We start from the raw sequence: 17,772 nt of genomic DNA, 5'->3' as shown, positions 1-17,772 counted from the left end.
ATGTAGTCTTCAGTTGTACGTTCCTTTCTTCTCCCGGTTTCTTTTTTCCCGCTTTCGATGACACCGTTCACGGTTCTTCTGTCTTTCATGAGGAACATCCGTCTAGCCTCGACTTATGCTTCCCGTACATGAAAAACGTACGTTAAAGGGACACTGAAAAGAGTTTAATAACAGCTAAGACGGCCGTTGAAAGGTATACGGGATAGGATATATGATTCAAAGTATACATACATTGCGAGTCGCAAATGCCACTCGTGCTCTTCTGAAACATGGCAGACAACATCCGTAACATCTGTTGCTCAAGTGTCGAGTTAATGCGGTCTTGCGTTACAAGAGCGGAAAACATTGTATTTAAGCAACATTGAAAGGATTCGAAAGGGTCGAGGAGACACTGATTCGATATAGAATATTTCGTGTTCACGATAAATCGCGAACATCATTCTTGTTTGCGTCGTGTTCAAACGATTTTTACGTTGAAAATTGAGGTTATATATCGTAACGCTTCGAAATTTAGAAGACAAAAGCTACACTACCGTCCAAAAGTATCCGGACACTTGTTTTCGTTACATAAAACATAGTTCAACTTTGTACGAAAGGTATTTAGGGTTATCATATCATTTGTAATAATTATTATTATCTTTTTTGAGGTGTCATAACGTAATAGAATTAATTTTTAAGTACAAATTATACAATGAAAGTGTGAAAGTAAAATTCATGTCCAGAAGTACAAAGTCCAAATTTGTGAATCCAATGAAACGCTTTCGATTCTAAAAAAATTTTCATTTCTACTGTGTTTCATTTCTATGGTGCAGAACGTATTCAAAGGGTTCTTCGATATGTTTCAACTGTTTGTAAACTGTTGGTAGATGTTTAGGTTCCCTCAATGGAGATAGGAATGGAGGTAACGGTACGCACTCGACAGTTTCGGTTTAGTTCGTCTGTAGCTTCTTTTCCATCGAGATATGAGTTCCAAACGAGAATTATCAATCGAAAAACGTTCCAGTATTCTGACCTTCGCAGAAAAAAAATCGATTTTAGTTACTGTTGCAGATACTTGAGTAACTTTCATGCAACGCGAATGCATATTTCGCTTGTGTCCGGATACTTATGGACGGTAGTGTACATAACTTTTTGATGTGAAAGATAGAGGGAATTGTATATTTTAATTATTCATTTAATTATTCAGTTATTCGTCTGGACTATCTATCTTAAATAATAGATTTAACGAATTTGAGACATTTATCGACTTAGTTCTCGAAGTTGGAAGATTTGATAAATGTGGATGAAAGTTGTATTACAATTATAAATGAAATTAAATTAATTTTTGATAAAAGTTGTCCTTCCATGTATACTCGAATCGTAACAATTATTTTTCAATGTACAATCGAAACAGTTAAAACTATTGCTCAACATACAATCAATTGTACCAATAATTGTCAACGTACTATCAATTGTATCAATAATTTTTCAACGCGCAGTCAAATCAATTGTAACAATAATTATTGAATATAACTTCCAGTTTATGCGAACTATTAAAAAAAATTAACAAATATCTTCTACATTAATAAGTCTGAGAAGTCTGAATGAGGCGCTGAAATTTGAATCGAGTACACTAATTAAACTAATTAGTCCGTCACGAATTAAAAAACCGAATAACGGTCTTGCCGCTCTATCGAAACTCCTTGTGTGGTACATCCCAAAAATAATTAGCATTACAGTTATCGCAGTAAGTGTATAATTAATTATAAATATATCTCAGTTAAAATATCACGTTCACATGAATCAGTGACATGAATATAGACATATGTCATACAACCATTTTATCGAACCGTCATTATCATTCCTGCATCCGTAACCTGTTGATAGTCATCAATTAGTATTTACATATATTTATTTATTTTTATTCTGCACGCATTAATCGCGTGCCCGACTGTCTTACGTTACTAATTGTCGTCGCTTATTCATTCATTTAGCGACAACCCCGTTCACGAACTTGATAAATCGTCCTGCGACGAAGCATCAAATTATCTCTGTGTGTATCGATACCAAGGAACGCGATTACTGATACGACTCATAATGATGGGCTTCACATACGTGACAAAAATTCAAACTTCGAATCTTGCATCAGGCATATGGCGATTGCCGGGAGGATCATTCGTCCGAAGAATTTCTTATGAAGTGGACGGTAGAGAATGAAACAGAATTTCATGTCACATTCATTTTATATTTGATACCTTTTATTTAAAGTCACTTGTGTGAAAAATAATTTAAAGATTGCATTTATGTGTCTCGAGGAACTAGGTGGTTTGTAACAGAAAAGTGTATATCACATATTAACTTACATGGTGAATAACAACGATAAATACATAGGGGATGTAACATAAATTTTCTCCTTGACAATTACCTCTTTGAGTTAAAAGGTTAGGTACATTTATAATAATCCTCGATAGTGAAGATCATAATTGTAAATGAACCCAAGATTCAATCGCAACGAAAATGCGAATCTCATTACATATGAACTAAAGTGCGTCACGAGTGCGTCACAATGTTGGCACAGGGTGAAATTTTTCATTCATGAACCCAAGATTCAATTACAATGAAAATTCGGATCTCATCACATATGAATTAGAGTGCGTCACGAGTGCGTCACAATGTTGGCACAGGGTGAAATTTTTCAATCATGAACCCAAGATTCAATTACAATGAAAATTCGGATCTCATCACATATGAACTAGAGTGCGTCACGAGTGCGTCACGATATTGGCTATAGGTGAAATTTTTCAATCATGAACCCAAGATTCAATCGCAACGAAAATGTAAATCTCATCACATATGAACTAGAGTGCGTCACGACATTGGTTAAAGGTGAAATTTTTCAATCATGAATCCAAGATTCGATCGCAACGAAAATGCGAATCTCAACACATATGAACTAAAGTGCGTCACGAGTGCGTCATGATATTGGCTAACGGTAAAATTTTTCAATCATGAACCCAAGATTTAATCACAATGAAAATTCGGATCTCATCCCATATAAACTAAAGTGTGTCACGAGTGCGTCACGATATTGGCTAAGGATAAAATTTTTCAATCACCCATCTCGATACATTCCAATAAATACATGTGATTTAAAACAAATCGAATATGCATCGTTCCGTAAGCGTTCCGAGTATGTAGATCAGGTCTAGGTAAAATTTGCAAGTGTTAACGCGCGCTCATTCTCGGGGCACGTATCAGAAATCGATCTAAAAGGATAGAAATAATCACCGATCGATTTATTCCGGGGACTAAACGACGTCCTCTTTATTAAGCCGATATAGAAGCTGATAAGGCGATCACGGATAGGAGGGGCCGTTTAGAACCTGCATAGGTGGAAGGGAAGCTATACATCACACTGAAGGCATCGGGAACCGTAATGACTAAATTGCGAACTTCCAGTGCGCCTGCACTTTCGTGCCCATGCCTTCATTTCTTCGGGTTAACATTTTTGCCTGGAAGTGACGTTGTGCCCGGGCCAATGTTTGCTTTCCGATACGACGTTGCATGATGGTATTTGTAGTATCGGAAATCACGGCGGGCGATTTTAACGAGTGTGAAAGGTTATTGGAGAGATGGAGAAATTCGGTGGCTTTTAAGTGTCAAGTCCGGTGACAAGGAAAGTTTGGACTGATTTTTGGGACTTATGGTGGAAACTTGGTGTGGTCCTTGTTCATCTTATGCTTTGGTCAAGAGAGACAGGGATGTGCTTTCTAAAAATGTGCAAAATGCGTTTTCGTAATTTCAGTGGTTTGAAGCGAAAAATATTTTGTCATACTTCTTTTTCAGAGATATTCTTTAGGCTATATTTAAGAATCGTATAGAGCCGGATTTTGCTTTAAAAATTTTTAAAAACGAACAAAAACGTGTAGTGGATAGCAGAAGTAGTTAAAGTAAATAGCAAAATGTACTTGAAGATATTGAGATTATTTATTGTATCGTATTATATTAACACATGGCCAAACAAAACGAGGTATCTTGCAGTATAACTCGAAACCACGTGGCGATCTACCACGTGGTGATATAAGGCCAAAACCCCCGATTCCTCCAACAAACACAGTGCGAGACACAGTTGTTAAACTACTACATAATCGCGAATTAGACTAGTTCAAAATTATAGTCAGTAAATGATCCATTCGAATCCCTTTAATTCTCTAAACGGGATGCATCGTTCGGAAAAGCAGCGGGCACACGTGATTCCGCGACTCGATCGCGCGAACTTAATTAGAATTTATGAAGAGAATGCGACCAGGCTAGAGCGACCCACCCGTATAAACACAATGATATCATTTATGCAGAGGCTCGACGTACCGCGGGGCGCAATTAATATAAATGATGGATTATTGCCTGCCTCTCTCGACATTGCCGGATGCGTACACACGTGTCGTTCGGGAGACCAGCGAATTTATATGGGGTGTTCAAAAAAGTTATGGTCAATTTTGTGGTGAAGTGAAACGCTATTTGCACTGTGTTTACAGTATGTTTTTAAATAGATGATCTGAGCTCTATAGTTGAGCTCTTGTTATTTCAAATATGGTTTAGTGAAGTTTTGAGTTGGTGTTCGAAGAGAAGACATGTGAGGATGTGATATGAAAGGAACATGTGGATGATGGTTAATGGAGAAGGAATATTGGAAGGATTTATGTGGATTTAGTATACTTCTGTTTTACAATTGCACTTCTAGTTTTTTTAAGTGAACTTTGATTGTCCAAATACTTAGGTTTCTGAATTGGTAGATTTCCAAGTTGAGTATTCAAATATTTTGTCTTCAAATTGTTAGACCACCAAATCCCAACATTCTCAAATTCTTAAATTAAGAAAATTATAAATCTTCATATACCTATATTCTCAAATTTTTTAATTCCCACATTCCCATAGTTCCAAATTTCTAAGGTACCACATCCCTAAATCTTTAAATTTCTAAGTCCTCAAATTTATAAATTCTAGAGTTTCTAAAGTCCCATACATCTATATTCCCAGACCCCTAAATTTCGAGGTACCTATATTCCCAAATGTCTAAATCTCCAAATTTATATGTTCCAGAATTTGTAGTTGTCTCCAAATCCCTAAGTCCTCAAATTCTTAGAGTTCCAAATTTCTATATTCTCAATTTTCTAAGCCCCCAATTCTCTTAATTCTGAAATTCCTAAATCCCCAAATACCCAGATTTCCAAATTCTTAAATCCCTCAATTCCTATGTTCTCAAATTTCTATACGTCCAAATTTTTAAACTTCCAAATACCTATATTTACAAGTTCCTAAATTCCCAAATTTCTGGGCCCCCAAATCCATGAATTCTCAAATCTCAGAATCCCCAAATTCCTATATTCCCAAATTTGTTTGCTTCCAAATTCTAAAATTTTCAAATTCCTAAACTCCTAAATACCTACATTCCCAAGTTTCTAAATCCCTAAATTTCTAGACCCCCAAATCCATGAATTCTCAAATCTCAGAATCCCCAAATTTCTATATTCTCAAATTTGTTTGCCCTCGAATCCTGAAATTTCCAAATCCCCAAACTCCCAAATACCTACATTCCCAAGTTCCTAAATCCCCAAATTTCGAGGCCCCCAAATCCACAAATTCTCAAACCTCAGAATCTCCAAATTCTTATATTCCCAAATTTGCCTTCAAATTCTAAAATTTCAAAATGTCTAATCTCCCAAATTTCTACTTTCCCAAGTTCTTAAATTTCCAAATTTCTGGACCCCCAAATCCACAAATTCTCAAATCTCAGAATCCCCAAATTTCTATATTCTCAAATTTGTTTGCCTTCGAATCCTGAAATTTCCAAATCCCCAAACTCCCAAATATCTACATTCCTAAGTTCCTAAATCCCTAAATTTCTATGCCCCATTAGAAATCTGTTTCTTTCACACACAATAAACAGAATTTAAATTACATAATCGTTTTATTCTGTCATAACATTTTCACATACTCAGTATGTTCATAAAATGTGACACAATTTTTTTCGAACACACTATATTAGCGACTGCTGTCCAATACGTTTGTTTAGTCTGGTGTACAATCTGCGTAAAAATTGCAAGCGGTCAAAGAGTTCGTTGACGCGTCGCGCCGGTTTAAATATGCACAACAGAGGGTCGCCTAATTTTTGAAAGAGACACCTAGCCGACTTCACAAGTCCACAGTTTTTACCAACGGAAATATCGATTGCTCTCGATTCGTCTGTTTCATGGTACGTTAATCGTGCGAGTGTAATGTTTCGACGTTTACTTTTAAATGTACACTAGTGATTTAACATACTGTGATGTTATACATATGTGGATCTACATATGTGGAGTTTTAACTGATGTTTGCTGTGTTACGTGCTGTGATATTATTTCTTTTTTATTATTTTTTATTTGTGTAGCTGTATAAATATGGGAGTATGTGTCATATTTTATAGGAATTTGTAAGTATATATTATTGTGTTATCATATATATATATAAATATATGTATATTATTATATAAATGTATGACTATATATTATTTTATTATATGACTAAATATCTATATATTATTACATTGTTGTATAAATAAACTATTCTATATTATTATATTATTATATATATTTCATTTGTACTTGTAGTAAACGTATTAATTTATATATAATATATACATATATTTTAATATAAAGTTAGTAGAAAGTTTAATGAAAATGCATTTATTGTAATTGCAACACATCTTAAAAATTATTGTTACTTTATTTCTAAATACGTTATAAGTTATATTACTTGTACATACATATTTCTTAAGAAGCGTTTAATACAAAATTTAAAAGTTTCAACAAAGGAATTATAAATTTAAGTATGCAAATATTATTCATAGAAAACATTCTTTATTTGCTGCAATTAAATTAGCGTCCATTATTAAGTTATCAAAAAATTGTATAATTGAATAATAAATGATAATCATTGATAATTCACTATAATTTGATATCACTGTAGATTTTAGCACCGACGGTCATTAAGAATAACAACAGTATGAATTATAATAGAAAAAGTAGAATTGCTTCGTTTCGTAAGGTAAACTTTAAATTTATAAGACGATGCTTTGTCAGATTGTAGGGTTGTATATTATCGCGGTAATGGGTTTGCGTTAAAAATGATTTAGGCTCTTGATAGCGTTCCCTCGCGGATTAATGAAGATAAAAATAAGACTCTACGTGTTCCTCCTCTGGTAGTCTATTTTTTTCCGATTTAGAGAATGAAGAATGAGTACAGTGCACGAAATCATGCAGGTGGTGCCGTGAGAATTCTACTGAAGAGTACTTTAGGAACTTTTGCTTGTATCCGCAGGTTTACTTACTTTATCGTATGAAAGAAATTTATTTTCATTTTTCTGATGTTACTGTACATAATTTAGGAAGGGGCAACTCATTCGATGTTTATTTTTTCATTACTAATTTTGTTTTACATATTTCACAATTTCACCCTAAATACATTCTTATCTCACAGCTTCAAGTTTTTCAAGTCCATCTATGTTTTTTATATCATTTCTTTATACAAAGTATTTTCTAAAAATACACCATGTACATATCACTTTCGTAAACAACAAATATTTTGACTAATTAGAATTTGTAAATATGAGTTCAAAAGGTATATAATAACGTTATGAAGCGTTTTTTTAAATTGTTGCTGTTCATTTCTTATAATTCTTTCCTAAATACCTAAATTCTTAAATATTTATGTTCCCCCATTTCAATATTCCCAAATTACTATATCACTAAATTCCTATATCTCTAAATTTCTATGTCCCTAAATTCCATTCTTACCAAACTCCTATGTCTTCAAATTTCTAGGTAGCCAAATCTCTAAATCCTCAAATATCTATGTCCCCAGATTTCTATATTCCAAAATTCCTATAATACCAAATTTTTCTTTCTCCCAACTCCAAAATTTCCATAGTCTTATATTCCCAAATTTCTAAATTCTCAATATCTATGTTTACAAATTCCTAAATCTCCAAGTACCTATATCTTCAAATTCCTAGACCTCCAGATCCCTAAATCAGTCAGTGTCTATGTCCTCAAATTCGTAAGCTTCCAAATCCCTCAATCCCTAAGTGATTATGTCATCAAATTCCTAAACCTCCAGATCCCTAAATCAGTCAGTGTCTATGTCCTTAAATTCGTAGGCTTCCAAATCACTAAATTCCTAAGTAACTATGTCATCAAGTTCTTAGACCTCCAAATCCCTAAATCGCTAACTACCTATGTCCACAATTTCTTAGTTTTCCAAATCCCTAAATCCCTAAGTAACTATGTCCCCAAATTCCTAGATCTCCAAATCCTTAAATCCCTAAGTACTTATGCCCACAATTTCGTAGGCTTCCAAATCCCTAAATCCCTAAGTAACTATGTCCCCAAATTCCTAGACCTCCAAATCCCTAAATTCCTAAGTACTTATGTCCACAATTTCGTGGGCTTCCAAATCCCTACATCTCCAAGTGCCTATGTCTCCAAATTCCTAAACCTCCAAATTCCAGGATTCCCATATACCTCGACACCCAAATCATCAAATGGACAAAACCCTACATTCCCAAATTCATCCTGAAATCTTCAAACCACCAACTACCCCCGTTCCCAAATTCCTACATCAATTTCCCACCACACATTCCACCATCCCCAAAACACAAAAGTCTCAAATTTCCACTCCCCCAAAATCAACACGTGGTTCTTCCTTGTTATCCGTTCATTTTCCACTCACCCCACTGAAGATTACCGTTTCATTAGGCGCAGTTTCACACGTACCCGCGGAAACTTTACCGGGTATCCCTCATATTAATGAACCGCGTTGCACGATCATAAACCACGAGGTGAAGTTCGCGTGACGCGGCGTTTCGCCTCCGTTTGTATCGCGGCTGGAATAAAGAGCAAACAGCTGTGCAATCGGGCCGGGATCGTTCGGTCAGGGGATCGCGTATTTGCAGTAACCTGCACTTTGTGCAGCTTTCGTGCAACGTCGAGAGAAAGTGCACGGAAGATCGTCGGTCAGGAGCAAAGCGTGAAAAAACGGCCCGTTCGAGGCGTGAGAGATCCTCGTACGAGCACCCGCGGTTTACTATCCTTCTGCACCTGCACAACTACCGGAGAGACAGGGACCTTTTATCGACGATTATCCGTAATCGGGATAAAGACGCGTTTTATCTTAATGTAACGACTGTTGGACGATGCTATTCCGAAGTCATTTTCTCGTTGTGGGAATCCACTTCGAAACGATTGTTCAGTAGGACTCTTCCTGTTAATTGTTGACGATAAACCTGTAGGAGCTATTTTGCTTTCAATTTTTGGCGAATGAAGGAGTTTGCAATATCGTGACACACCCGTGACGCATACTACAGTTGGAATGCGATAGGACTCGTCTCACTGCGTTTTTAGTACATTTCTAATTATAATCTGTATAATCAGGGATTGTTGATAGCGAAATGTACTTAAGAATTTTCTTTAGTTGCCTCAAGACTCATGATGCACATTACGGTTCAATTATGACAAGCATTACTGAAATGAATACTCAACTTGTAGTTTAGGTTCAATTATGACATGCATTACTCAAATGAATACTCAACTTGTAGTTTAGGTTTAATTATGACAAGCATTACTGAAATCAATACTCAACTTGTAGTTAAGGTTGAATTATGACAAGCATTACTGAATTGAATACTCAACTTATAGTTTAGGTTGAATTATGACAAGCATTACTGAAATGAATACTCAACTTGTAGTTTAGGTTCAATCATAACAAGCATTACTGAAATGAATACTCAACTTGTAGCTTAGATTCAATCATGACAAGCATTACTGAAATGAATACTCAACTTGTAGTTTAGGTTCAATCATAACAAGCATTACTGAAATGAATACTCAACTTGTAGCTTAGATTCAATCATGACAAGCATTACTGAAATGAATACTCAACTTGTAGTTTAGGTTGAATTATGACAAGCATTACTGAAATGAATACTCAACTTGTAGTTAAGGTTGAATTATGACAAGCATTACTGAATTGAATACTCAACTTATAGTTTAGGTTGAATTATGACAAGCATTACTGAAATGAATACTCAACTTGTAGTTTAGATTCAGTTATAACAAGCATCACTGAAATGAATACTCAACTTGTAGTTTACGTTCAATTATGCCAGGAATCACTGAATACGAAATACTCATATTTTCATTTTCTTTGTTTGCTTTAACGTTATAGTTACAGACAGGCACTCTCGACTGACGCATCCGACAAATAATTTCCAGAGCAAGACATTCAGGATCGTCCGTCACAAGACAGTGTTAAGATTCTGATCAATAATGTATCGAACAGATTGCACCCAGCAAGGTCAGATCCCCGATTTTTCAGCGATATTTCGTTGTCCCGTATCCCAGTTAACGGTCGATTGATTTAGTGGCGGAACTAAAGTGATCGTTGCGGCGACCCGGTGCAGAGTAGAAAAAAGCGGGCGAACGGTGGCAACGGAAGAACGGAAAAAAAGAAAAAGAAAGGGGGCCATGGAGACGGGGTAGCTCGTGAAATCTGCATATCACGGCCGCGAGTGTTCCCCGTGCGGATTAAAAAGTACGGCCAAGCGGCTTTTTTTCCTTCTCCTCTGGCGGCGTGTGCTTTTTGCGACCGTTATTATTTTCAATCTCACCGGCTATCAAGGGCGCGTATACGCGACGGCACCCCCTTTTTTGCGGGAAAAGGGGTGACTCCTCTGCGAGGGCCACAGAATGGCCGAAATCCGTGTTACGAGTCGTACAATTTTTTTTCTTTATACACCCCGTCACGGCCACCCCTTGCGATTCTGCTTGGTGACGAGATTGTTGAGATAGCTTGGGTCATTGTTCTGCGGCTCGGCTTCGATCTGGATCGGGACGCCATTTTGCGAGTCCCTGCCGCGAAATTCAATTTGGGAAATGTGGTACAGGAGCAAATCTCTTATATTATCTGTTGTAGTAGTTTTATTGTTAATGTCGTTTGTTATTCATGCTTTTTGTGTGTAAGATTATGTGTAACTGCTGCTACTAATTTAATTACATAGTATCAAGATATAATTTGAAGATGTTTCGAATTATGACAAAATTGTAGATTTTACTAGCAAACTTTTATCAAAGTTTCAAATGTTAATTTCTGTATGGATAAAGAATCATCGTATAATCTACTTTACATGTCATTTTATATTCATTTATTTCTTACATATTCTCACACGTTCTTATCATATTTCTTTCTTCATCTTTAAAACAAAACTCGATTTAAAAATAAGTGATCTACAGATCTAGTCAAACTAGCTTCTGAAAATAAGAATATATTTTCGAGGGGTTACTTCAAGGTTATAAGAATATAACCTGTAGAATCATCAATTGTAGAATATAATCTGTAGAATCATCATCAGTTGTCAATTATATTACCAAAGTTTCCAACAAGCGTGACCGATTAATTTTCATCCGAATTAATCATACGAATAGTAAAATCGATCTGTTCCTCCGAAAGCTAGGAAATCAGTAACGAATGATAATACCGTGTTATATTGTTTCCACGACGGGGATAGAGGCTTATTGGAATTCAAGGCGTAACGCGTCTTCACGATAAATACGGATGAGCGATTCATCGTTAATGCCTGAAGGCACACCGACGATATATCATATTTATTAATGGAACGCAACGTAATACGCTTTTCCGAAACACTTTACGCGTTCGCGAGCTTGACTGAAATTTAAATTAAAAAGATACACCAAAGCCACTTTCTCAACAGATTATATGTCATGGGGCACTGAAAATGTTCTGCGCTTCAGTCGCAAGAAACTTTCGGCAATTATGTGGAATATTCTGGGTAATTTTATTTGTGACATACAGTGATACTTAGTAGATTATGATAGGTTATATAAGTCACTCGTTTAAGGTGTTATGTAAAATAATTTCTTATTTAACGTTATTACATGAATGTTCATATATAATAAATAGTCATATATGTAAGAATACAGAATGCATCTCTTAATATTTAATCTAGTGAAATATTAATAAAATGTAAGAATATCTGGTCTAGTAAAGTGTTTATGAAATATGTATAAATACAATTCATAAATAAAATAAATAAATTTAGTTAGTTATCACATAAATCTTCATGTATAATAATGCAATGTCTATCTGGCATAATCTAATTTACTGAAATAAATTGTATGCAAAATATAAGATAAAAGTTACTTTTTTATTTAAAGCGTTATTACATAAATGTCCCTGTACAATAAAAATACAGAGTACGCTAAGTATTTAATCCACTAAAACCTTTATAAAACGTAAAAGTATCTAATCTAGCAAAATGCCCATGAAATATGCACATAACACAAAATACAGAATAATTCATAAATTACCATTCGCATGAATATTCATGTATAATAACAATACAATGTCCTTCTATAATAAGTATCAAGAATTATGCAAACGTGCTGTTTATAATAAATTGAGATTAATAACGAACATTATTCATTGTCTGCTGTTATTCATCTGTTATTTTGATTAAAAATTTAGAGCTCCAATGTGGTTATAATAACCGGGTTCCGCCGTATTGTTGTACAATTGTATAACACAAGTTACGGCATTTCACATTCGCCGCAGGCAGTGTAGCCAACTCCTGCGCAAGTTTGTAATGGCACGCATAGGGTGCGCTTTCGATAGACTCCCCGGCTAACAGGTTAATATCACAATACGGTATGAAAAGGTCGCGAAAACAAAAGTTTAACTTGCTTTGCTGTCGATTATTTTCTCCTTTCATTCGCTATGTGTTGGGTCAAAATGGCTGACGCATAAAATGAAGCAAAATGAACTTGCAAATATTCTTCTAAACTTTTTTTCGTAAGGTGCAAGTGGGAGAAAATTCGTGGGTAGCGTTGCAGAATAAAAATATGACAATTGCATAAAATTTTAATAACTTTCAAATTTTCATATTTGCAAATTTTTAAATGTGTAAGTTTTCAAGCTCTCAAGTTGTTAAATTGTCAAATATCAAAATTTCCAAACTTCCATATCTTGATTTCCTATCTCCAAAATTTTGTGAAGGAATGATTCAACTTACAGAATAATTTTAATACTTAAAATTAGAAAGGTGTCTTTTGACAGAAATACTATTGATAGTAAACGTGCCAACCTAGTGGGTTAACAGCGAGTACCTAATGCATATGTTAATAGTAAGTGTACGTAATAAATTTGCTAACAGTAAGTGTACGAACGTAATAAATTTGCTAAGAGTAAGTGTACCGCGTAGTCTAAGTAAAACATCAGTTTTAACGAGGTAACCGAGTGGCTGTCGCTTCGATCGCATCAGCAGACGTCGGTCCTCGTGAAAGCTGTCATTGTGCTGGTTCATCTCGGGTCCTACGCACATCGAAGCGTTAGCTGAGCGTATGCATGCAAATGCAGATGTGGCCAGCTCCTTCGAACGCGTGTTTTTTGCTCCAGAAATACGGTCCCTGCAGTCAGTCACGGGCATGCCGTGTATATCCACGTTCACAGCTGTCCCGTCCGTCCTTTTTATCCCGTTCAAACAATAACAACCATTGTCTGTTTGCTTATATAACCCCCGGTCCAGGGTTCGAATCAAATTCACTCTCCCTTGTGCGTCAGACAGCGAATGTTTTCTATGCGGAGAATGAAATTCAGGATTTTTGAAGAATCAGGATACTCTTTTGGAGAACGAGTCTGTTTTCTCTTCAAGGATTTTGTGCGTAGAATAGATGATTTATCTCAGATGAGCAATTGAGCTGAGCAATAATTAAGTAAGGTAAAATATAAGAAAATTGATATAATAAGTTAATTAATCTGATAAAAATATAAATAGACAAATATCTAAACATATTTGTATGCCAAAGATTTTCATCCAAAAAGAAATTTATTAACACAAGTTAAAATATAATTCCTTTCTCTATTTTTATTCAAATAAATTATAACAGCCACCACATTATTTATCCAAGAATTATTTTTGCTTATTGAAATTGAGAATCACTGAGACTACTAATGATTCATTAACAAACATACTATTTTACTAGTAAACGAATATCTGAGTGTAGTGTCGGTTCGAAATATTGTCGGAACACCCTTCTGCCTTCGACCCCCTAAGACTTCTTTTATCACGCCCTGCATCGTTTGTCTTAATAAACAGTATCTCGTTGCACGTATCACCAGCGAAACAGAGCTCGTCTTTAACGAAATCCGTTTCGTACGGTCCCAAAATGCGTGTCTTATGAACCGTACTGTTGAAACGAACCATTTCACGTGTTACGCTTCAATCGTTATTGATGGCCTACATATGAACCGCCTTAAACCGTTTGCCCTTCATTTCTCATTCATTTTTCAAGGAATTCAGGCGAGAAACTGTTGCTCGCTTATTGAAGATGCTCATTTTTTAACTTCATGCACCGAAACGGGGGACCACAGAAATGTGGATATATGTTGCTTTACTTTGCTTTATTTTGATTATTGATATATGTTGCTTTATTTTTTACAATTTCGTATGTTTGTAATGGTTTTGGAATTAGTTTTCTTTATACATTTTTTGTATCGAACAATTTTTCCAATTCTGCAACTGCGTATTGGAAATGGATTATAATTAAAGAAAACTTTGATTTAATTTTGAAGAAATATTATTTATTGATTGCAATTTTATTTATCAGAAGGAAGACTGTTTTTGTGACGAAGTGATTGTTTTAACTGTTATTCTATTTAAATAAATATACAGTGTCTCTCAACTCAGTTCATTTGTGTTACAAGGATGATAGTTTGAAATAAAACCATATTGTATTTTTTGTATTTTTGTAAGCAAAATTATGTAACAATCCTTTATGATGACCATTGTTAACCTAAACCATTTGTTCTACCATTGCGTCACAGCCAACTTGCAATATTAAAATAAATAATAAAACTTGAAACGAGTTAAAAGAATTTATTTAAAGAAGAATTATATATTCCAAATTTACAATATACCAAAAAAGAACATCTTTTCCCCCAGAAATTACTACGAATAAAATAACATACTAAAAAAGAGCCGACTCGTTTCAAAGGCACATTTCCTCGCTTTTTAACCTAACCTAACCGGCACACCGTGCGCAAAGTCGCAAAGATCGCAATACTTAATCAAAAGAGTCGTTTGCCATGTTGACTCTTATTTCTCTCACGAAAACATTTTACCCAAGGAACAGCTCGCAATTCGCTCTAATTCGCGTTTACGTGGTACGTTTTTTAATGTCCACTTCCGTGCACGTTGCTGTCTGATTGCAACCGGCTGGGCCAGCGGTTTCTTGCGGTTCATGTTTGTCCGGCCAGATCGCGATCGCTTAATGGCAGTTTATGAGCGTAATGTGCATACGCGAAGATTCATGGGCGGTCGGTTTCAAGCGAATTCAGTGTACGCGTGTACAGTGAAGCCTCGAAACAACCGAATCTTTCGGGTCTAAACTTTCTTGCGTTTCATTGCTTGAAGTTAGAATACAGAAAAACGAGGGAGGATCCGAACGTGAAACACTAACATATCGGTGTAATCTTAAAGCAAGAATAAAACTTTTATTTCCGATTTTTTTCAATTTTTAAACTTTCCAATTATTTAATTTCTCATTTTCTCAATTTCTCAATTTCTCAATTTCTCAATTTCTCAATTTCTCAATTTCTCAATTTCTCTATTTCTCAATTTCTCAATTTCTCAATTTCTCAATTTCTCTATTTCTCAATTTCTCAATTTCTCTATTTCTCAATTTCTCAATTTCTCTATTTCTCTATTTCTCAATTTCTCAATTTCTCAATTTCTCTATTTGTCTATTTCTCAATTTCTCTATTTGTTTATTTCTCAATTTCTCAATTTTTAAATTTTTCTTTATTGTCTGAATACCCGAATTTTCTATTCCACAAGTTTCTAAATTTTAAAATTTGCATGTCCCGAAAGCCACATAACTTCATAAAATTATTTTCTGCACCCAACACTTGAACAATAACTCAAAGTCAACGAATAACAACACATAAATAAGCCAACCTAACCTAACCTATCAATTCAGCAGTACCTGAAAGTCGTCGAATAACAACACACGACACTAAACAAACCTAGCCTAACACAACATTCCATCAGCAACTGAAAGTCATCGAATACCAACACACACTAATATAAACAAATTCTCACATATTATTACAGATCCCATATAAACGCTACAAAAGTGAATTCTTTTTTCTTCCGCCTCCGTCAGTTTTCATCCATTTGCGATCTCTCGAAGGGTCCGTTCCATTGGAATTGTATCCCGGTTATTCACTGTCCGCTCGATAAATAGCACGACCGGGCAATATTAATTAATTAACAAGTGTAATGATCGCAGGAGAGCCCGGTAAAAATACGTGGCCGTCGAATGAACTCTCGCTGACCAGCCAGTCGTTCGTGTTGTTCGAGCTGTTATGCGATGCTGTGTGTGCGTGGAAGATTGGATCGACGTTTTAATGACTGGAATACATCGGGCGAGGAGGATCGCGCGCTCCGGCTCGCCAAACAATTTGATTTGCATAAAACATTCCTATCGACCCTAGCCTATGCCCTCCCGTCTATCCGTCCGTGCACGCTTTCGGCCCGCGATCATCGTAAAAATGCCGGAAATTCACTTGGACGACGGTGGACCGTGTAATTCGGGATTCATGCCACGTCGAAACACGATCCAACCGATAAACTCTACAACGCCGTCGACGAAGCCATCGCATCTTTGATACTTTCGAAGAATCGATTCACGATGAGGACGAATTGGGGTATGTCGATTGAGGGTTTCGACATGTAGGCAAGTTTCGAGGTGTTGGTGTTTGGGTATTTAGATATTTTGGGAATTTGGGATGTGTAGGGAGATGGAGATGTAAAGATTAGGGGATATGGGAATGTGGGAAATTGGGAGTTTGGGGATGTGGAGATTATGCGATATAGGAGTTTTTGGGGTTTGGGATTTGGGACGTAGGGATTTGGGGATCTAGATAATTGGGGATAGAGAAATTTGGGAATATAGGGATTTGGGCATGTGGAGATTGAGGGATGTAGGGATTTAGGGATGTACCGATTTGGAAATGTAGGAATTTGGGGATATAGCAATTTGGGGACATAAGGATTTGGGAATGTACTAATTTGGGGATGCACCAATTTGAGGATGTACCAATTTGGGGATGTAGGAATTGGGTAATGTGGGAATTTGGGGATGTGCCAATTTGGAGATGTAGAAATTTGGTAATGTAGGTATTCGGGATATAGCGACTTGGGACTATAGCGATTTGGAAATTTAGGGATTTGGGAATGTAGAGATTTGGGGTGGTAGGAATTCGGGGATATAGAAATTCTATAATATAGGAATTCCATAATATAGAAATTCTGAGTATAGGAATTCGATAATTTTGGGATGTAGAATTCGGAAATATAGGAATTTGAAAATATAGAAATTCTGAATTACTACGGGTAGTAATTCAACGCGTAATAATACAGCGTGTGGATATCCAACGCGTAGTAATCTAGCGCGTGCACATTCTACGTGTAGTAATCTAACGCGTACTAATGCAACGCGTGGTAATTCTAAGCGTAGGAATCTAATGCGTGGTAATCTAACGCATAGTAATGCAGCGTGTGGATATCTAACGCCTAGTAATCCAGCGCGTGGATATTCAACGCGTATTAGTCCAACGCGTAGTACTGCAACGCGTAATAATCCTACGCGCAGTAATCCAATGCGTAGTAATACAACGCGTAGT

This window comes from Megachile rotundata, chromosome 3 (genome assembly GCF_050947335.1).
Source record: "Megachile rotundata isolate GNS110a chromosome 3, iyMegRotu1, whole genome shotgun sequence".
Classification (NCBI taxonomy): Eukaryota; Metazoa; Arthropoda; class Insecta; order Hymenoptera; family Megachilidae; genus Megachile; species Megachile rotundata.
This window is presented reverse-complemented; position numbering follows the sequence as displayed.